This window comes from Petromyzon marinus, chromosome 18, assembly GCF_048934315.1.
Source record: "Petromyzon marinus isolate PM22_M1 ecotype Great Lakes invasive population chromosome 18, UKy_Petmar_22M1.pri1.0, whole genome shotgun sequence".
Classification (NCBI taxonomy): domain Eukaryota; kingdom Metazoa; phylum Chordata; class Hyperoartia; order Petromyzontiformes; family Petromyzontidae; genus Petromyzon; species Petromyzon marinus.
This window is the reverse complement of record NC_133684.1, coordinates 8,911,063-8,934,259: the sequence shown is the minus strand read 5'-3', so window position 1 is coordinate 8,934,259 and position 23,197 is coordinate 8,911,063. Positions and strand designations below refer to the sequence as shown.

Sequence of the window (23,197 nt, the reverse complement as noted above, 5' to 3'; positions counted from 1 at the left end):
GCGAGCCGTCTCCGGACCGATCCGAGTACCGCGTCTTAATCTCGCCGCGGTGACGAGATGTTAACTACCTCGCTTAGTATACAGGAGGTCGTGGGCTCGATCACGACCCTGACGCCTATATATTTGGAGTTTGCGTGTCCCCCTCTCCCTGTGGTCGTGTGGATTTTTTTTCCGGGTCCTCCGGTTTTTCCTTCCAAATTTAGAATCAACGTCCGTTTAGAGTTGGGCTGCTATACATTTCCAAATGATAATTTGTGGCTAGGTTGCTTCTAAAAAAGAGCTATCTAGCTCAGTGGGGCTTAACTGGTAAAATAAAAAATAGTTTAATTGTTTTGATTTTAGTTTCGTAGTTTCACCAACCCACAGAGACCCGCTGTGGTGAAGTATGGTCAAACACCTACAATGATTGAAAGGTGTGGGGAGGGAGGCCTTCATCCGGCAGTAGATTGATAATAAAAGGCTATAAGTGTAGAGTATTATATGATCGTACATGGCAACAACGACTTAATCCTCGACTCTCAGTATTTCAGAACCAGAATATTTATTAACACACTGGAGGAATCCGATGAGCTATAAAGTTCTTGTTCACAGATGGCCAGTAAGAGAAGATGGAATTTAGAAGATGGAATCTCTGTGATTATATGGAGCCGTGAAACAGGGGGGTGCGTCTTCGTTTGTATTCGTAGGGAACACGGGTACAAGTTTACGTACTTAGCCCCCGTGGCACTCCACTGCTGGATGGGTTCCTTCCCAACGGCGCGCGGGTCGTGGGGGCTATTCGACCGTACGGCGTCGCCACGCTGCTCAGTGCAGGGTCGCAAAGGCTCGGGACGTCGAGGGCGTGGGCATAGAAGTGCGGTACAACGGTGGTTTTGCTGAGCTGCCGTTACAGCGAAATGATCGCTGCGGTGCAGGAGAGTCCTTTGTCCACTGCGTTGTACGAAACAAAGCAGAGGGCCACGACCACAGACTGTTTGGGCAAGCGTCGTCGGGAGGAATTTTTTCGGGCAATTGTTTCCGGCAATAATCGCCGGCAAACGCTTCTGCCATGAGCAAACCTGTGGCAACTTGGTACGGCACTGCTGGAGTCGTGTCATCGAGGCGATGGAAAATATTGCGGTGGCGACTGCTGATGAAGATTGTTTGAAAACGTCCCCGAGTTTGTCGCGGTGATTAGCGAGCACCCATTCGGGCCAGCATGGCGCATAATCCACAAAGAAAAAGCTTTCCCACTCGTCTATACCAACTGCTGGGGCAAGCGCTGTTAGCGAGCACCTATAGCGGCAGGAACGACGCGCATCGGACAGGGGTTGGTGTGGCCAGCACTACGCCCAGGCCGCCTTTGCCTCTTCCTTGCACATCGCACCAGGTACTAATGTGAGGCTGAGTTGACCCAGGGGAGGCCCAAGACTGCATTCGACCATCGCGCTTCCCTAACTGGCGCTCGCCGTGGCCGGGAATCGAACTCTGGTCATTTGGGCGCGTGGCGCGGTGAGCTACGCGCTGTGCCGCCACTCCCCGGTCGCGCAACATCACAGGAGTAGTGAGAGCTGTGGGGGTGGGGGGGGGGCCGTTGCGTGTACCGCCGTGGTTGCGTGTCGAGAGGCGCCGTGTTTTATTCCGCTCGCACCGCTGGGGTGACCTTTAGCCGGCCGGGGCGTGATGCAGCCCGTCAGGTGCTTCGAAGTGACGCGACACAGGGCAGCTACAGTCGAGGTGGCTACGATAAGTTCAAGATGTCGTACGTTTTGTGCAGACCCGCTTTGCGCTGTTGTTCAGAGGAGACCGGCACAAATACACATCCCTCCTGTACAGCGTGATGGATGTGCAGGCATGACCAAATCCCCCGGAATGCACTCAATCTCGTTGGGTCTCGTCAAATCTTGATGAGTAAAACCGGAGTGGAGCCTGGATGGTGCTCGGACGGGGCGACTGCCCGGGCCTAAACTGGTTGCCGCGGGGCTGTGTTGTGGGCAACAGAGGGCAATCTCAGCAAGCGGCGACGTCTCATGCACCAGCGGCTAAACGACTTCGCGTGAGCCGCACGGCACGGGGGAGAACTTCCATCCAGCAGCGGATTGACAACAGGGCCACGCGTGGCCCATTGTGCTGATGCGACTGCTCTTGGCGGTCTGATTTCTGGAAAATGTGGCGACCTCCTTGCCATGTAGAGTCTACGCGCTTGCTGGCTATAAGACAACGCTTAGGTCTCTTGAACAAATCGCAGTGAATTCTCTCTAATGTGGGATGACTGCTTGTCCGTCATTAGAGGACCGCGGTCTGCGCGGAGGGGTTCTAGATTGTGGAATTGATTGTGAGGGTTCACTTGGACCAAGGTGTTTAATGGCAGTTGAAAGCGGCGTGGTCCTGGTTTAGACTTTTTTTTATGACGGTCATAATGGGTTGGACTTCAGTCTGTGACGTAGCCGCACACCCTCCCGTGTGGCTTCAATGGCACAACCACGTTACCATGGTGGGAGGGCTCGGCTGCCCGCCACGTCGTACGTGTTGCGAGACCGATGAGGAGGAGGTGGTGGTGGTGGGGACTCTCAAGGGACCCTCGCTTTCGCATGGGGGTCCATTGGCAGGGCATGCTGGGTAACGCGCAAGGCACGCTGGGTAGCAATGGAACACAACAGTACATTCTCGGTCGAATGCCAAACCATTTCCCTTCCACCAGCGTCTTGGCAAAAACATCTCTTGGACTTTATTTGAGATATAGTTTGCGTGATTTTGCCCGTCCTTATTCTTGTAAATTGATAAACATTCCCGATGGTTGGCACTGAAATGGGTTTTCTTTCTTTTGGAATATTATTTTTCCACGTCCGCAACGCCCACAGCCTATTCTCCTTCTTTTGCCGGCGACCCCATGGCCCAACGTCATTTCATCACCGATGGGGAACACATTTATCTGCTTCGACTCTCGTGCTACGACGAAATCACTGTCCCTGTGCAGGTTCAAGACCCCTTCGACTGACTGCCCCTCTCTCTTGCAGAATAAATGTGCCCACGGTTGCAGAATAAATCTGCCCACGGTTGCAGATGCACAACTTCTTGACATGCGGTCACACGTAGACGCGACGCAAACCCAAACGCGTTGCGTTGTAAATAAGCGCCGCGGTTATTTTTTTAAAAGCGAAATTTACGCATTTAAAAAAAGCCGCTTGGCAAAGTTGACGCAGACGCAGCTCCACGATGACGCGATGGGGTCGCTCGAGTTTCTCGCGCTGTTGCGGATGCGCGAGGTCGTTGATGGGCGACGATACGAGGAGGATGAGGAGGAGGCGCAGCCCTCCCCCAGCACGGTGACTCGCACGTAGCGAGCCAAGGCGGGTCGCTCGTCGGAGCGGGAGGAGCAGGAGAGGGTGCGGGGGCGTCTGGGTGGGGTCAGCGTCGCCCTTGTGAAACACCGGGGGGGAGGGGGGGAGATGTTTGCCGCCCGGCTCCGAGATTGCGTATGCGTCCGCGCGTACATCCGTGCGCGTGTGTGTGTGTGTGTGCGCGTGCGCTTGCGAGCGCATTGATTGCGTGTGCGCGTCTTCCGACTGGCGCCGGCGGCCGGCTCGGAGTTGCGGGCGTCTTCCCCATCCTTGGCTCGGCGCTCCGGACGCACGCAGCGCGCGCCTGCCGTCGGACAGGTACGGACGGTGCTGCTCCTTCATCGCAGCCACCGGTGGCCGTGATCGCGGTGGCGGTGATGAGCGCGACGATTTGGCGCCCAGCGGGCTGGCGAAATGTTCCGTCGTAAATTTAACGAAGGGCGTGCGTGCGCGCGCGTGACTCGAGCCGGGGTTGTACAACTTTGAGCCCCTCCGCCCCACCGCCACCTCCCCACCTCGGGTCACCGGCGCGGTGTCGAGGCGCGTGCCGTGCGTGCGACGGTAACCGCCGCGCGTTATTTCGCGGCCGGCTTTAATCCCCGTGCAGGAGCGCTCGGCCCTAATGGGCCGCGCAGTGCGATGTGTGTCCGCCCTGGTTTTTTCCGAATTTGGCGTGGCGCGCTTGCTGCTGCTGCTGCTGCCCCCGCGCCAGGCGCTCCGATAGAACCTGCGTGTGCGCGGGGCGGGAAACTGGCTAGACCAGTTTGCTCTCAAAAGAGCCCGTCTTGCAAAATATCAGCAAAAGCCCCACCGCCGCCACAGCGAGTGGACGGGGCACTGCGCGTGCAAAACACCGACTCGGAGGCCAACCTGAGCTTCGGAGTTCTGGCGGAAGCTTGAACGGTTTGTTCGGGTGTGTGAGTGCCGTGCGGCGAAATTTGTTGGGTAAATTGGTATCAATGGGGAGGACCACTTGGGGCGGTGCGCGCGTGCGCGCGTGCGTGCGCGCGTGTGTGAGCGAGCTGTTGAGTGTGTGAGGCAGTCGAGTGGTCTCTCTGCGGCACGGGGAAGCCCGTGTTTTATTAATGAGAAGCCGGCGCGGGTAGATTAACGAGGAAACGCAAACGCCGCTGTGCGTTACGAATGTACGCTACGAATGTACGCACGGCTGGGCCGTGGGAGCACGGTTTGGGCCATTGGCGAGTCGCAGTTGTACTACGGTGGTAATTCCGAAGCAAATGTCGATGCAGGATCTCTACCTCGTCCCACCTGAACTCGTATCCTCTCTCAAGAGTTGCTTTTGAAGGAGGAGAGCAAAATCCGGTGTCTTAAATTGTGCGCTATCTTCACGCATACAGTCACAACTGAGTTGGCCAAAAATCACAGAGCAGGACCATCCTGAAAACGAGTCTTGAGACTCCTCAGTTTGGACTTTTTTGGATTAATACGGCACGGTATCATTATTATTATTTCACACATACATGTTATTATTATTTCACACATACACGTTGTTATTATTATTTCACATACACGTTGTTATTATTTCACACATACACGCTGTTATTATTTCACACATACACGTTGTTATTATTATTTCACACATACACGTTGTTATTATTTTTTTTTCACACATACACGTTGTTATTATTATTTCACACATGTTGTTATTATTATTATTTCATACATACACGTTCTTCTTATTATTATAATTATTATTTCACACATACACGTTGTTATTATTATTATTTCACATACACGTTGTTATTATTTCACACATACACGTTGTTATTATTATTATTTCACACATACACGTTGTTATTATTATTTCACACATACACGTTGTTATTATTATTTCACACATGTTGTTATTATTATTTCACACATACACGTTGTCCGCATGCGTTAGACGACCGAGAGGAATGTTTGTAAGCACGAGATTCCGGCTGGGGCTGAAGAGTCGCAGCACTGCTCTCGCTAGTGCACTCGGAGCGGTGACGCTTGATGACAAAGCTTTGTAAGCGTCACCGTGCTCGGCACGGGAAAGATTTTGGCTGCGGCGAGACATTCATCATCCAGGGGGGGGAGGGGGGCCTCGGTGCCTTGAGCGAAAAGTTCCCCGAGTCGGGGGCCGCCTGGGACAGCCTCCTGGGGAACATATGTGAACAGTTACAAATAAGACAGGGGGCCATTCGGTATATCTGGCTTGTTCGGTTGTCAGCAGCAAATTGATTTTGGTATGAGTTCGAGGTGTTTAATGAAGAGTTCCACTGAATCCGCTTCCACTATACGTATTGTGTGGGCAGCCAGTTCCAGGCTCCCATCGCTCCTTGTGCAAAATTGTGATTCGTACATTATTTCAGCTGGTTAGGCCCGTTGAGCTAACAAAACTACTGCCTGGCCTAGGCCCTGAACTTCCCCCGCATGTGCCTTCCACCCGTGGCCTCTGGTTCATTTTCTTCTCTGTGTTGAGCTGGCAGTAGTTGTTGTCCGGGTCAACCTGATCGATGTTTTTTTTTACGATTTTGTAGTCCTGGATTAAGTCCCTTTGGATTCTTCTTGGAGGAGTTGACGCGCTGGTATAACCAACTCTTGAGTAAAAACGGGAGCCCCCCGGGGCATGATGTCGGATCACATCGGAATTGCTGTCTTGCGAACGCAGTTTAATTACAGTAATTTGTTTCATTTGTTTATATAAATAGCCTCTGTGATTTGTGTTTATTGCTTTTGGCTTTTTACGACGCCCACTTAGTTACCACCTTCGAGATACAAAACCCCCAGGGACATTTCACGGGAAGACTAAAATATCTCACAAGACCAGAAAAGGGGAGAACCGAATGTACAAATAATTAAATGGACACATTAAATGTCTAAAATTTGGACATTTAATGTGTCCAGGTCAGCGGTCTAAAAAAGAAGAGAGAGGAGGATTCTGGGAAATCCAAGACAGGTGGCAGCCACCTTCACACTTTGTGAGCAATGTCCAACCGCATCAGGTGGTGAACTGGCACCACGAGGTTTGTCTCGGTGTGTACACGTGCACGTGTTGCAGTTTTCAGTTTCAGTTTATTTATTAGGTATAGCCCTGTGAGCCATTCGGCTCTTGAATCGGGTGCAACCGCAACAAACAAAAACATGAACAAGAAAACATCTTAAAGTGACGTCGCGCAACAAAACAAATCCAGGAAAAAACGGCAAAGTCTTCCAGAAAAAAGAGAGACACGGGGAGACAGAGAGAGACACGGGGAGACGGAGAGAGACACGGTGAGAGACACGGGGAGACAGAGACACGGTGAGACACAGACACGGGGAGAGACACGGAGAGACACGTGGAGAGAGACTCGGAGAGAGACACGTGGAGACACGGGGAGAGAGACACGGGGAGAGAGACACGTGGAGAGAGACACGTGGAGAGAGACACGTGGAGAGAGACACGTGGAGAGAGACACGTGGAGAGAGACACGTGGAGAGAGACACGTGGAGAGAGACACGTGGAGAGAGACACGTGGAGAGAGACACGTGGAGAGAGACACGTGGAGAGAGACACGTGGAGAGAGACACACGTGGAGAGAGACACACGTGGAGAGAGACACACGTGGAGAGAGACACGTGGAGAGAGACACGTGGAGAGAGACACGTGGAGAGAGACACGTGGAGAGAGACACGTGGAGAGAGACACGTGGAGAGAGACACGTGGAGATACGAAGAGAGAGACACGTGGAGAGAGACACGGGGAGAGCACTCGTCTGATCGATGCAGAGTTGTCTCTCCGTGGGAGTGTGCGTGGGAGGGAAGGACGGAGCGCTGGCGTGTATTGCGGTGGCACCCGGGTAGAAAGGTGCGTGGCGTGGGATAGAGTGGAGAATGTAACTGTACAAGCCTGACTGCTGATGAGACCCAGATGACTGAAACCAGTCACGCGTTTTCTCTAACAGATGCTGCTGGATATTGGTCTGGAGAGCCGATAGGCCCGATGGACTAAGCAAACAATTTTGTTTGTATGTGGAGACAGAATGGAGTTCTGCTTAGATGTTGAATTGTGGCATAGCATGGATGGCATGGGCCCCGGTGCAAGGAATAAAATGCCCTCCGCCCCCACCGCCTGTGCCCTTCCGGCCGCGGTGCTCCGGTGCACGCTCGATAGCCGCACCACCCATAGCTGTCCCCGAGCAATTTGCCACGCTGACGTGGAGCTATCAGAAAAGAAGAGAACATTTAACCAAGATGACACCGGTGTCGGGAATTTAAAAGGTTTGACGACCTCGCAATGGCACGATCGGCCAGAGCTCCCTCTCTCGTCGGCTGGGTATGCCAAACTGGTTCCAGGGAGGTTCATTTGGGGAGGAATGCGGTTGAGTGAGCTGTGGTTCTCTCGGTATCCTCCTCTTTCTGGGGTTTGTTTTTCTCGTTTTTGTTTCCCCGCTGTCGTTATCGTCGCCGAACACGATCGCTCCGAGCGTACCGGAGCACGAGGTGGGTGCCACGTGCCCCCCCCAGCCCCTTGCCCCCTTACCGATTACCTGCGCCCCTCTGCACAACAACAACAACACGGCGCAATGTGGATTCATATATCCGGTTGTTTCGTCGTCTTTGTACTCTCGGTAAAGCTGGAGGTAAATCTGCCCCAGCCGAATTGCGCCCCATTGAATTTCACATTGAGCTTGGATCTAACGCCGACTTGCGGAGTTGCGATACGCTCGATTCCTCGTGCAGACGGTCGTCTTTTTTGGTGCCGATTGCTGTTTTACTTCAGCGCTGTGCGTTTTGTTTTGTTTTTGCTTATTTGGTGAGCCGGGGGTGGTCCCTCTTGCAAAGGATGACTCCTTCTCAATTCTGGTCTGTCGAGTTCTCGTCTGGTGAAACAAAAGCAACTTGAACTTCACGTGGATTCTGTGACCGCATCATCTCAAGACGCCCGCACAAAAAAAAAACGCCGGGCATATTTATTTAGCAGAGCCAAGAGAGGCAGACGGCTCGGACACAGACGACGGGAAGGTCTCGAGCCTGGACGGGCAAAGTCGACAGCACGGGTGTCTGGGGGAAGCGATGTTCCAGCCTCGAGGGCAGCAGAGGAGACTTCTCGAGTGACCTGCCACCAATCGCAGGTTCACTGTTGGGGCTTTCGCATCAGGTTTTAAAAACAAAAAAATATTTTTTTTTATAGGTAATCTCAAGCATGGCTCAAAAAAATAAAGATGCGTCACAAGTTTACTGTACCGGTTGGAAATGTCACCCTTGTGATGCAATCAGGTTTTATGGCTTTTTTTATATTTGTTTAATACTCTCAAAACCCTACGGGTACGTTGGAGCCGACGGACAAACACAACTTTAATAAACGTGGCGGCCTCCAGGCACGAGGACCATAGGAACAAATAAGTTTTGGGCCCCAGGTATTGGTGGCATACAGCGGGCGTGGCAAGCATCATCTCAAATCCAAATGAGCGCAACTCGCTAAGTGGCTAATTAATCTCTCTCCTCTCTGTCTCATCCACATTTGAAGCTTATGTCGGTACCCCGGGGTCCCATATTACCCTGCCTCTCGCATAATGTCCGTGATGCAGTCATTTTTAGTCTGTTGATGGTCGGCGATGCGGCAATGGACTCATCTCGACGAGCTGTACACGATGCACCACCACCACCACGGTGCGTTCGAGCGTTCAAGGTTTCGGCACAATCGTCGTCCTCGCTGAGTTTCGACATCGCGGAGTGTGGCACCGAACTCGGATTGATTGGTTACCCCAGTCACGGAGTTACGTTACACCCCTGGAAAAAAATAGTGTCCCAGAAGTATAATTTTAATTGCCTCGGGAAATTTGGATTATTTGGTGTCCCGGGGTACCGCCATAAGGTTCATTTATGGTATTTACGGGACCTTTTTTTCTCTCCCCGGTATCAAGAATGATGAAAAAGAATGTGTTACTCTTTATGGCAATAAAACAGGTGTTAAGATGTCCAAACGCCAAATAGATACTTTTTGCAAGGTATCAAGTCTGCACAAACCACACATTTTTGGCAAAAGATGCAAACACACATGCTCTGATAATTTATGCAGTCTTTGAAACTAATTGGCCTATACCAGAGACAATCCCCTTCTTTATGGCATTGTCTCACCACCAGTGTTAAATCGGAGAACGCCAAAAGTCGAACAGCGATCAGTGTCAACAATGCACTCCCGACTCGCCACCCCGTATGGGTCCGAGTGAATAACTCGCTGCTGTAGAACACCCAGCGTGTGTGTATGTTCAACACTACAACTCTGACTAAACACACCCAGTGTGTGTGTGTGTTCAACACTACAACTCTGACTAAACACATCCAGCGTGTGTGTGTGTTCAACACTACAACTCTGACTAAACACCCCAGTGTGTGTGTGTATGTACAACACTACAACTCTGACTAAACACACCCAGTGTGTGTGTGTATGTTCAACACTACAACTCTGACTAAACACCCCCAGCGTGTGTGTGTTCAACACTACAACTCTGACTAAACACACCCAGTGTGTGTGTGTATGTACAACACTACAACTCTGACTAAACACACCCAGTGTGTGTGTGTATGTTCAACACTACAACTCTGACTAAACACACCCAGTGTGTGTGTATGTTCAACACTACAACTCTGACTAAACACACCCAGTGTTTGTGTGTGTTCAACACTACAACTCTGACTAAACACACCCAGTGTGTGTGTGTGTTCAACACTACAACTCTGACTAAACACACCCAGTGTGTGTGTGTTCAACACTACAACTCTGACTAAACACACCCAGTGTGTGTGTGTTCAACACTACAACTCTGACTAAACACACCCAGTGTGTGTGCGTATGTTCAACACTACAACTCTGACTAAACACACCCAGTGTGTGTGTGTATGTTCAACACTATAACTCTGACTTAACACACCCTGTGTGTGTGTGCTCAACACTACAACTCTGACTAAACACACCCAGTGTGTGTGTGTGTGTATGTTCAACACTACAACTCTGACTAAACACACCCAGTGTGTGTGTGTTCAACACTACAACTCTGACTAAACACACCCAGTGTGTGTGTGTATGTTCAACACTACAACTCTGACTAAACACACCCAGTGTGTGTGTGTATGTTCAACACTATAACTCTGACTAAACACACCCGGCGTGTGTGTGTTCAACACTACAACTCTGACTAAACACACCCAGTGTGTGTGTGTACAACACTACAACTCTGACTAAACACACCCAGTGTGTGTGTGTTCAACACTACAACTCTGACTAAACACACCCGGTGTGTGTGTATGTGTGTTCAACACTACAACTCTGACTAAACACACCCAGCGTATGTGTGTACAACACTACAACTCTGACTAAACACACCCAGTGTGTGTGTATGTTCAACACTACAACTCTGACTAAACACACCCAGTGTGTGTGTGTTCAACACTACAACTCTGACTAAACACACCCAGTGTGTGTGTATGTACAACACTACAACTCCGACTAAACACACCCAGTGTGTGTTCAACACTACAACTCCGACTAAACACACCCAGTGTGTGTGTATGTACAACACTACAACTCTGACTAAACACACCCGGTGTGTGTGTGTTCAACACTACAACTCTGACTAAACACACCCAGTGTGTGTGTATGTACAACACTACAACTCTGACTAAACACACCCAGTGTGTGTATGTTCAACACTACAACTCCGACTAAACACACCCAGTGTGTGTGTGTGTTCAACACTACAACTCTGACTAAACACACCCAGTGTATGTGTGTATGTGTGTTCAACACTACAACTCTGACTAAACACACCCAGTGTGTGTGTGTATGTTCAACACTACAACTCCGACTAAACACACCTAGTGTGTGTGTGTGTTCAACACTACAACTCTGACTAAACACACCCAGTGTATGTGTGTGTTCAACACTACAACTCTGACTAAACACACCCAGTGTGTGTGTGTGTGTTCAACACTACAACTCTGACTAAACACACCCAGTGTGTGTTCAATACTACAACTCCAACTAAACACACCCAGTGTGTGTGTATGTACAACACTACAACTCTGACTAAACACACCCAGTGTTTGTGTGTTCAACACTACAACTCTGACTAAACACACCCAGTGTGTGTTCAACACTACAACTCCAACTAAACCCATCCTATAGGGGACCGGGAGTGGATCACTCACTGCGGTCCGAGCACCCGGCCAGCGAGCGAGGAGTTTGTGTACAGGCTGACATCACAGTCGCCACGGGAAACAACAACAACAACTGTGCTCGCTCATCTCGGCGAGCGAAGCGATTGGCTTTGCCCGCAGGCCCCGCGAGAGAGAGGAGTGGGGGGGGGCGCATGACTGTGCTCAAGTCACATGTCTCGGTGAGGGAGGGGGTGGGTGGGTGAAGGAGGGGGTGGGTGGCTGGGTGAGGGAGGGGGTGGGTGAAGGAGGGGGTGGGTGGCTGGGTGAGGGAGGGGGTGAGTGGCTGGGTGAGGGAGGGGGTGGGTGGCCGGGTGAGGGAGGGGGTGGGTGGCCGGGTGAGGGAGGGGGTGGGTGGCCGGGTGAGGGAGGGGGGGTGGGTGGCTGGGTGAGGGAGGGGGTGGGTGGCCGGGTGAGGGAGGGGGGTGAGTGGCCGGGTGAGGGAGGGGGTGGGTGGCCGGGTGAGGGAGGGGGTGGGTGGCTGGGTGATGGAGGGGGTGGGTGGCCGGGTGAGGGAGGGGGGTGGGTGGCCGGGTGAGGGAGGGGGTGGGTGAAGGAGGGGGTGGGTGGCTGGGTGAGGGAGGGGGTGAGTGGCTGGGTGAGGGAGGGGGTGGGTGGCCGGGTGAGGGAGGGGGTGGGTGGCCGGGTGAGGGAGGGGGTGGGTGGCCGGGTGAGGGAGGGGGGGTGGGTGGCTGGGTGAGGGAGGGGGTGGGTGGCCGGGTGAGGGAGGGGGGTGAGTGGCCGGGTGAGGGAGGGGGTGGGTGGCCGGGTGAGGGAGGGGGTGGGTGGCTGGGTGATGGAGGGGGTGGGTGGCCGGGTGAGGGAGGGGGGTGGGTGGCCGGGTGAGGGAGGGGGGGTGGGTGGCTGGGTGAGGGAGGGGGTGGGTGGCCGGGTGAGGGAGGGGGTGGGTGGCTGGGTGATGGAGGGGGTGGGTGGCCGGGTGAGGGAGGGGGTGGGTGGCCGGGTGAGGGAGGGGGTGGGTGGCCGGGTGAGGGAGGGGGGTGGGTGGCTGGGTGAGGGAGGGGGTGGGTGGCTGGGTGATGGAGGGGGTGGGTGGCCGGGTGAGGGAGGGGGGTGGGTGGCCGGGTGAGGGAGGGGGGGTGGGTGGCTGGGTGAGGGAGGGGGTGGGTGGCCGGGTGAGGGAGGGGGTGGGTGGCTGGGTGATGGAGGGGGTGGGTGGCCGGGTGAGGGAGGGGGTGGGTGGCCGGGTGAGGGAGGGGGGTGAGTGGCCGGGTGAGGGAGGGGGTGGGTGGCCGGGTGAGGGAGGGGGTGGGTGGCCGGGTGAGGGAGGGGGTGGGTGGCTGGGTGATGGAGGGGGTGGGTGGCCGGGTGAGGGAGGGGGGTGGGTGGCCGGGTGAGGGAGGGGGGGTGGGTGGCTGGGTGAGGGAGGGGGTGGGTGGCCGGGTGAGGGAGGGGGTGGGTGGCTGGGTGATGGAGGGGGTGGGTGGCCGGGTGAGGGAGGGGGTGGGTGGCCGGGTGAGGGAGGGGGTGGGTGACCGGGTGAGGGAGGGGGTGGGTGACCGGGTGAGGGAGGGGGGGTGGGTGGCTGGGTGAGGGAGGGGGTGGGTGGCCGGGTGAGGGAGGGGGGTGAGTGGCCGGGTGAGGGAGGGGGTGGGTGGCTGGGTGATGGAGGGGGGTGAGTGGCCGGGTGAGGGAGGGGGTGGGTGGCCGGGTGAGGGAGGGGGGTGGGTGGCCGGGTGAGGGAGGGGGGTGAGTGGCCGGGTGAGGGAGGGGGTGGGTGGCCGGGTGAGGGAGGGGGGTGAGTGGCCGGGTGAGGGAGGGGGTGGGTGGCCGGGTGAGGGAGGGGGTGGGTGGCCGGGTGATGGAGGGGGTGGGTGGCCGGGTGAGGGAGGGGGTGGGTGGCCGGGTGATGGAGGGGGTGGGTGGCCGGGTGATGGAGGGGGTGGGTGGCTGGGTGATGGAGGGGGTGGGTGGCTGGGTGATGGAGGGGGTGGGTGGCTGGGTGTTCACATGACCGGACAGGCAGGGCCGGTTGATGTCTTTGCGTGCACGTGGGGGCAGCAGCAGCAGCGGCGGCGGCGTGGTAGAATCTGGTAACTCTCAATGAATGAATGAAAAAAAATATCGAGCGGTAAGTGTTTTTAGTTTAAGTATATATATACTTTATTTCACTTTAAAAGTGCATGCCAAAGCGCCGCGTCGTGAGAATAACAGTTTGCGCTCAGACACTGCTCACAGATGGAACCCAGCGGTCCTAACTCTGTGTTTTTTTAATTTAAAATCTCCGCTTGATGTGAGCACTGTATCACAGGGCGTGGATTTGTTGAAGTCAAAAGTAAACGCGTTGTGACGTTAACGACTCTCGGTAACGTCACCCACGATGGGACACTGTACTCCGCGATGTCGTAATTTAAGGAGAAAAAAACCATTCATTTAAATTGACTATCTTTGGCATTTAAAAAAAATTGCCTTCCTCAAGCAATGCCAGCGATGTGTGTCGGGAGAATGGCACAGCAGAGAACGTGTGAACCCAGGGCAAGCTGCTACTGGAAGGCGATCGAGATCAAAGCGATGAAATGAAGTGCCCCCCACACCCACCCACTATTATGTGTGTCCTCGAGAAAGAAAGAGAAGATCGAGATAAATCAGTGGATGGGATCGCCGCAACGGCAGACGTGCATGGTGGTGACTCTTTAGGAGTTTATGGATTGGTGACAACTTGTGGGGCGGTGGTGATGCTTTTATCCAACAGCGATAAGTCACGGCTGATATTAAAAAAGAAATCCCAGAAGCATTATTCAACGATTAACAACGATTGTTGGGTAGGGGAGTCAGAAAACCCGATCGAGAGAATGTTTGTTTTACCCTTTCTGGCAATCAGCACAGGTGTGTTAAGATGTTCAAACACCAAATAGAGAAAACCTTTTGCAAGGAATCAAGTCTGCATTATTGACCGCACGTACTTGTGGTGAAAATGTAAACACACATGCTCTGATAATATACATATACATGTTCACCGCACGTACGTGTGGTACTTTGGAAGTGAACTTTGGGTGCTTGATTCCTTGCAAAAGGTTATTCTCTATTTGGTGTTTGAACATCCTGACACCTCATTTATTGCCAGATAGGGTGAAACCTATTTGTCATACTTTGATTCTGGCAAAGATAGGTTCCATGATATCGCTGCCCACTCCGAGGTATGCATGCTCTGATACGTGCAATGTCTTTGGGGCCGAACATAAATGACGTCACGCACCTGGGGGGGGGGGTCAGACATTTGTGACGATGTGTGATGAGGGAGGGGGGGGGGGTTGAGAAATGTGACGTCACATCAAAATGCGCAACTTTAAATAAATATAGACAACACGTTCTAGTTAATTAAATAGACTTTTTAATAAATGTTTTCTCCTACAACATCAGAGTGCAGCGCCACGTTAAATACGCACTCCAATGACAGTAGTTTAAAGCGATTTGAAGCATATTCTTGGCTCTTTCGAAAAAAAATATTTCTGTGGTTTTCACACCTGATGATGATTGCTTGTGTTGCAGTCGAAACGTCGTGAGAATTTTATTGTTTATATTTTTATTATTTTATTGTTTCCCTTCTACGTGACTTTACCGAAAGAACCAAGAATATGAATCCTTAAAGTCACGAAAGCTTTAAATCAACGATTTGAAGCATGTTTTATATATTTTGGGGAGGGGGGGCAGAGCTTTGTGACGTCATATTTGAGGGGGGGTCTGACTTTTTGTGACGCCGTGTGACGAGGGGGGGGGGGTTCAAAATTCGTCCAAAATCGCGTAACGTCATTTATGGACGGCCCCTTTGTACTGTTAACCTTTTGGCGTTCCCTGTTCTGACACTGGTGAGACCTGGGCCCTAAAGAAAGCTGTCTCTGGTGTAGACCAATCAGTTTCAAAGACAACGCATACACTATCAGAGCATGTCTGTTTGCATGTTCGCCGCATGTAGCGTGTGTGGTTAATGCAGACTCGATTCCTTGCAAAAATATTTCTATGTGGTGTATAAAAATTAGAACACTTATTTAGTTGTCAAAAAGGGTAAACACCTATTTTATTGTTTTTCATACTTCAACTGAGAGAGACGGTATATCTTTATTTATTTACCCATTTGCCTGTGTATTTAATATAATTAGGAGTCATTTTCAGCCCTTTGTCAGCCCGCTGCTGGAAGAAAGGCCCCTCGGAGTTTTGCTCCCGCTAAAGGAGGAGGGTTTATTTGTCCATACTTCACCATTTTGGTGAAAGGGTGGGGGGGGGGGGGGTTCAGCACCGGTTCAGATAACAATGCAATCTGTAACGCGAACGATAGCGCACAGACAGACGCTAGAGGAGGTGATGGGCTTTAAGTTTCTCGTATGAGTAGGTGTGTAGATCAGTGGTTATTTTTTTGTTGTAAACTATTCATATTGTTCCAAACACGGTGGTGGTGGCGAATTCAGTGGCCCTTAACCTGGGGTGGAAAGATGCCCTTTCTAGAGGTGCGAGACGTGGCCAGATTTCTTTAGAAAGCAAATAATCGGCACGTAAGTACAACTACTTTGTTTCATCAAAAACTATGTATTAATATACATTTTTAACGATTGATAATTAATCAAAGGAGTGCAAGGCTGCTGTAATGATTAACCCCCCCCCCCCACTGGTGTAGATTGAGTTCTTCGAATGTCCGGGAATCGAACTAGTTTTTTTAATTGCACCAATTTCCGCAAGAATCCAGCAATGTATCGGCAGGGCCAGTGCCTCTGTGACCTGCCGCGGGATGAGGTCTCAATGCACAACTGCCCAGGTAGGGGTGGTGATGATAGAGATCCTACTCTGGGATTTTACAATACCCCTAGCTGTCAGATTTTGCATACAGAAGTTGAGTTAAACAAGAAAATATTCCCATCAGCATCTCGTGCAGACTCGCACGCACAAATGCGCCCATATACAAGCATGTACGCACAGGCAAAATGTGTAAATAATATGCAACAAATACCTAGACCCCTTCCCCCCTCCATATAGACATATAAACTGTTCGGGAAAGTGCTGTTAGCAGCTATGAAGGCCGGCACAGCGCACAAAGGCGGTGGTGGGGCCAAAGCTACGCCTGGCCGCCTTTGTGTCCCCAGTGCTTGATGTTTACACACGGCAGTAAACACTCATATATACAGTATATATATGGCTGAGTCGACCTAGGGGAGGCACAGGAGTTGGAATATAACTGGTTCGCAGCACAGTGTGCGCCAACCACTACACTGCCGCTTCCCCTGTGCCTCTGGGGCCGTCCATAAATGACGTCACGTAGCTGGTGGGGGGTCAGACATTTGTGACGATGTGTGACGAGGGGGGGGGGGTGTTTGAGAAATGTGACGTCACATCAAAATGCGCAACCAACTTTAAATAAATATAGACGACACGTTCTACTTAATTAAACAGACTTTTTAATAAATGTTTTCTCCTAAAACATCAGAGTGCAGCGCCACATTAAATACACACTACAATGGCAATGGTTTAAAGCGATTTGAAGCATGTTTTATATTTTTGGGGGGGAAGGGGGGGGGCAGAGCTTTGTGACGTCATATTTGAGGGGCGGGGGTCTGACTTTGTGTGACTCCGCGTGACGATGGGGGGGGGGGTTAAAAAATCGTCCAAAATCGCGTGACGTCATTTATGGACGGCCCCCTCTACACTGTTTCTCGCTCACGCACTCACCCTGTACCTGTCCCCTCGTGTCTCACTGTACGTGGGGGCTTGCGTGTCTCAGTCATCGCTCTCCTCTCCTCCCCCTGCCACCACCGCGACCCCCACGGCGCCACCACACCCTCCGCCCCCCACCCCCCATGCCTCATCATACCTGCTGCGCATGTCGACATAGCACCGCACCCATGTGAACTCCTTTGCACCTCGGGGGTGAAAATATCTCTCCGAGACCTTGGGGTCCGCGTTCCTTCCCATGTGTGCGTGCTGCGTACACGTGTTTGTTTATGTGTGCGGTGTGTGCGCGCGTGCGTTGGTCACCAACACCAGTCGTGGACCTCTTCTAGGTAGACTTGGCCTCAAATGCCTACCTGGTGCGGTGTGTAACCGGCACTGGAGCCGAAGGCGGCCGGGGACACGGTAGAGGGGACCCAACCCTCGGTGTGTCGTGCCCGCGTTAATAGACGCTGCTAGCCAGCAGCACTTGCCCCAACACTCTGTTAAGGCTATAGGGGGGGGTAGGGAATCTTTGTTTTGTTCTCCGTATCAGCTCAGCTGTGCGCAGATCGCAGCTGAAATGAAAGTTTGTGCACACGCAAGTGGCAAGGCGAAGGAATTGACAGATCGGAGGGAGGTCAGCGCTAGGCAGCAGCGACTCAGAAGCCGGAAGGAGTGGATGGGAACGGTGTGAAGTCACAGAAGTTACAGGCTGGTAACCACCAACACCACAATGACAATTTGGCAAGTGTAATCACGGCGAGATGTGCGACAATACGGTAATACCTCGCTATCCGAATATTCGATGTGCTAAGTTTCAGTGCAACGCACATTTATGAGCGTATTATTAATGGAAAAGGGGGGGGGGTGGAAATATAAAAAAAATAAAAGCATGTGAATGGATAAATAATTAAATTCTTACTCCCACAGTTCTATATATCAAGATAAGATAGGTTTGTTGAGCGTTGCTCATCGCCATGAGTCACACAATGTTTGTTTACATTTTGTCTCGGCCAATCAGAGGGGAGCAAACGCACTCGGTTACTGAACTGTTGTTTGGTGGGCAGTGCAAACCTCTGACTGCACACATTGGTGAGTGTGAATATATTTTACAGTGCAGTACACTTTTATTTATGTAATGTTTAAAAATATATATTTAATACTGCACAGCATAAAACACAATGTTATATTCAATACAAATTGTCTTTGTTTACAATATGAATGGTAAGTTATGAATGCTTGGAACGGCATCTTATTCTTACCTATAAGTTTTTTTTAAAGATACGAAGGTTGCATATATACGAAGGAAGCTCCAGGAACGTATCTACTTCGTATATCGAGGCATTGCTGTTATTTCTGAGCATCGTTTACCAGTGAAGAAAGAGGATAGCCATTCCTGGTCTCTAGCTTTTTCTGTAGGATGATTCCTGTGCCATGAAGAAGCGCCCACTGCCCGAAACGTCGCCTATCCACGTTTCCTTTTGTGGGCCACGGTGTTGTTGACGAATATGAGTTTTAAGTTTTTTTTTCGAGTTACCTTGTAGGATGACAGCTGCTGCTGGCCTGTTTTTTTGTAACTTGGTATGAACATTTGAAATGAGACGGTGCCGTGATTTGGAGGTTTGGGGGGCACGGGGGGAGGTGTGAGCGTGGATTTGAGGTCTCGCCTGCAACCCGCGCGTGCTTTTTGAGCTCTGCTGACAAGAGGCCCAGATAGAGGAGCGTTGAGTGTTGGCAACAGCAACGCCGTGGTTTCTCGCTTTACGCAGTCCATTGACTAATCCGGCCTGGTGGCTCAGCGGAAGAGCGAGCAGCTCGCATTCGGAAGGTGGTTGGGGGTTGACTCGCCCCCGGCACCCCTCTCCAATCGGGTCGATAAAATTAAGTACCAATTTGTTGGGAAGTGAACTTTGGGTGCTCGATTCATATACTGGTCACCTGCCATAGCAATGTGGGACTGGCCACCACTGGCTCGGCTGGGAACAGGAGACGGTCTACTGCCATGATGTAATTTTTTTTTTAGCAAGAAGTCACTTAGGGTTGACATCGCTTGGGTTTGGCCACGGTGAAGCGGAGGAGAATTTCGGCGTTTTCAAGATCACGCCGTGGCCACTTCCCTCCACCCGGCAAGCACCCATTGGCTTTTACTGTCGATGTCTCTACGCACACACTCACTCGGGTGACGACACAATGCCAGGCTGCCTCGCGAGCCTCGAATCATTGACAGAAGGGAGTGCTCGTGCTCGGTTAGTGTCGCCCCCGGGCAGCAACAGACCCCGTCCCCACAATGGCCAGGAGGGCCTGTCCTCTCAAAAGACCACCCCCCCCCCCCTCCCCCCACCACGAGGCACCAAGGCAGCAGCAGTAGGTAATGACACATTTACTGTACTGACGATTCCTAACAAGGACGAAACCGGTAGACGGTTTCTCTCGTTGTCCTCCTTGCTGCGCTCACAGTTGTGACTTCTGAGGTCGTGCACACTTTGCACGTGCAGCGTGTGAGGACGTGGCGCCGCATGCAGGCCAAGCCGGGAGGACCGATCCAGTGGCAACGTGGCTGTCTATAAATCAGCGATCGCCCATAATTATTACTGTTACTCGTGTTTCTTTCCAACCTGCGCGCGCGTTTCTGTTTTGTTGAGCTTCTCTACACTTTCAGAAATGTTTCGATTTGTCCCCTTATTTTGCTCTCTGTCACTCTTTGCGCTGTGAATGGCGTTGGTGAACAATGTTCGCACCTGCGATGCGAGGTTACTGGGCTCTCTCGTTCTTATCGGCTTGATCCCCCTTCTTGAATAGAACAGCTTTTATCTGGTGCTGCCGTTGCTGCGTTGGCAGTGGTGTCCAAGCAAAAAAAAAATAACAAAAACTCAACGCATTTGTGGTTGACACTGAGTGTGTGACCTTCAAAGAAAAATATATGAATGTCGACGTTTTGGGAAAAGGTCCTTCTTTATTAATACCACATAAAGTTGAGTGGACCATGATGAATGGATCATTATCCACCCTATGTTTCTGGCCTGTCTGTGTTCTGTGAAGAAGCGCCATTGCCCTAATCACCGCCTATTATATATTTTTCCTTTGAAGGCCCACAGCACTGTGATAGTTGACAAACGTGTCGCGTCGTTTCAAACAGAAGTGCGATGAAGGGATCGTTCCACAACTGGATCGGGGTGTTTAATATCTGCGTAAACATTTAGTGAACAATTACACTAATTTTTCGATGTACACTAATTTTGTTTAAACAAATGGCGATGACTTCAAGTGTTATGATTGGCTTACAAAGTTTCCAGGTTTCACGTCAATGTTCTTAGATGCTCACGCGCCTGAAGAGGTACCCACTGATGAGACTCAATTCTCCTTCAGCAATATTTTAATATTTGGGGAGGGAGTGGGGGGGTCGGGGGTGGGTGGGTAGTGAGGGACCTTGCAAGCACTGCGCCCGGCCGGCTGCTGCCCGCTGTGAATGTTTTAACAACAAAGGCGGCTGCTGTTGTTTCGCAGCCCTGAGTCGTGGTGGCGGTGATGCAGCTGATAAGATTCTCGGTGACCTTTCTCAAGAAATTTTTGTTAGTAGCGCAGCGATTGTCACCCCCGTGCCTAAAACCTCACAAACGCAGTGAAATTTGTTTTTTTATTGTTAAAGGAAATTAAGCAATAAATTAAGAAACAATAAATTAAAACCGTACTTCAGCAGTGTTCTTGCTGGAGTTGTCTCACCTGATGACGATTGCTTGTGTTGCGATCGAAACGTCACGTGATCTATTATTTTTCCTACCTACGTGACTTTTTTTCCGAAAGAACCAAAGAGTATGGATTCCTGCAGTCACGAAAGCTTCAAATCAAGATTAAATCAATTAAATCCTTTATTTCAAGCAAAGTGGGACTGGTATCGGCCAAAAACATCCCAACGCTTTTAATGTACCTGCGAATAACTCAATTGGGATCACGCACAGCGGCAACTTCGCATATTTCCACACGACATGGCTTTGTCGCGGCTCTTGATTAATTCGGGTTGGGGGGGGGGGTAAAGGCAATTGCGTCAAATATCGGCGGATAGGTCAGAGGTTACACCACGTGGTGGGCGGCACGGGGTGGGTGCGCCACCCCATCGAGTGGCGCCGCTGTCACGGGACGGGCGGGCGTGCGGGCTCCACGCGATCGCGTGACACGAGCACGTCACGAGCAAGGTGTTGCTTCACATGCAGGTCCTCCTGCCCAACCCGTCCAACCGGTCACTTGGCTGAACACAAAAAAAGGATTGCGGGGGCGGGGGTGGGGTGCAGGGAGTGGTGCAGGGAGGCCTCAGTGGCAACGGGCAGGGCTAACGAGATTCCCCGTCAATTGCCAACACGACAGCGGTGATCGGCGCAGGGCTTCTTCTGCCGGAGAAGGTGAACTAAAAATACCTCGCACTGCCGAGGAACGGCCGCACCCCCCAACCCCCAACAGCCCCTCCGCCCGCATTTGTCACCAATTTGCTAACGTGGCACCCCCGCCTGCTCAGGCTGCAGCACCCACGTCGAGTGACGTCATGCCGTCTCCCTGCTCTCCGACCCAGCGTCGGAGTGGCGCGCGCGTCTGCACTGGCAGTCCCCGAGCTACGAGTGGAAATTCCACGTTCCCATGACCGAGACCAGTCTATCCATAGCGCTCCCCCCCCCCCCCCCCAACAACGAATCGTAATTGGACTCGGCTGCAGCAATGCAACGGAGACTTTCTGTCGAAGGACCCAGTCCACCGTAGGTCAGTGGGAGGTCGCTCATTCTCTGCTGCTGCCCCTATAGGCTGGAACTCTCTGCAGCCATGTGTGCTGTCGACCCCCTGTCCCTGTTTAGGTCCAAGTTCAAGAACTTACTTATTTCTCCTGTCATGGACTGCCTCTCTTGAAAATTAAATTGCCCATCCTTTCTGTAGACCATCTTGAGATCTGGTCACATTTTAGTTTGGTTGGTAGGGGCAACTTTTGTTTACCTTGTCCCTATTTAAAATTTTTCACACAAACTCGAATAAGGAAGGAGATGTATTGTCGCCAATCCGAGCGCGCCCCGGCTCGGGTCATTGCGCCCACTCGTTCAATCGCGTCTCCCCTTTGGAGGAGGTTACCGTCCGTTGAGTACGCGCGGCTCCACGTGAATTCCGTGTCTCTCCCCCCCCCCCGGTGATTAGCGACAAGCGGACGAGATGGTGGGGAGTCCGGGGCCACCGTGCACGCATCTTGGCGACGGTGGCTGGAGGCCCTTGGCCTCTCGGCGAACCTCGTGCCCTCTCCCTGCCGCCCTGCAATGTGCACCCCGCACGCTGGCCGGCAAAGCGAGGCCCTAACGCTTCGCAACAGCCCGCAAACGATACTTGACGAACTCTTCCCCCGATGACCTTTTGGATTTTATGGCGCGTTGTTCGGCATGTCTGACGTTTCGTTCTATGCGCCGGCCGCTTGTTTCAGGAGATGAATGCTGAACAGCAAAACTGCGATCACCTACGCAGCAGTCGTATTTATCCGTCACTGCGAGCTTCTTAGCCGCACTAACCAGGCACTAGAGGGGGAAGGAACACGTTTGGCAGCAACACAACACGACTCATATTATTAGCGCCACGCTCGGCCACTTGCGCCAATGTGAGGGGCATCTTGGAGTGACGCGAGTGGTTGAGCTGCGCGTGGGTTCGTGTGTACTAAAACTAAAAACTTTAAATTTTACCAGGTAAGCCCACTCAGCTATATAGTAGCTCTTTTTCAGAAGCGGCCCGGCCACAAATGATAGCTCAACGAAGTGGCTTTACATGCGGAACTTTACAGCAGTCAAATACTCTAAACGCGTGATGTTGATTCTAAATGTGGAGGGGAAACCCGGAGAAAAATCCACGTGACCCACGGGGAGAACACGCAAACTCCAAATACAGGCGTCAGGGTTGGGATTGAACCCACGACCTCCTGTATACCAGGCGACGTAGTTAACATCTCGCCACCATGGCGGCCCATACCGTGTGTGGGGGGCTGCCAAAGGTATTTTAAAGTGCGACTCGGCCCTCGGTGA

General features: G+C 52.0%; 1 protein-coding gene across 4 annotated transcripts in view; it reads left to right on the top strand.

Moving 5' to 3' along the window:
- LOC116943489 (uncharacterized) overlaps positions 1-23,197 on the top strand; it is a 59,938-nt gene that overhangs the window by 9,864 nt on the left and 26,877 nt on the right. Inside the window, exon 1 of one of the 4 annotated variants that reach the window (XM_032956334.2) lies at positions 3,478-3,638. The exons of the other annotated variants lie outside the window; for them this stretch is intronic. The gene's annotated coding sequence lies outside the window, so the exon portion shown is untranslated. Of the gene's footprint in view, positions 1-3,477; positions 3,639-23,197 lie in introns of those variants that run through there. 4 annotated transcript variants of the gene reach the window in all.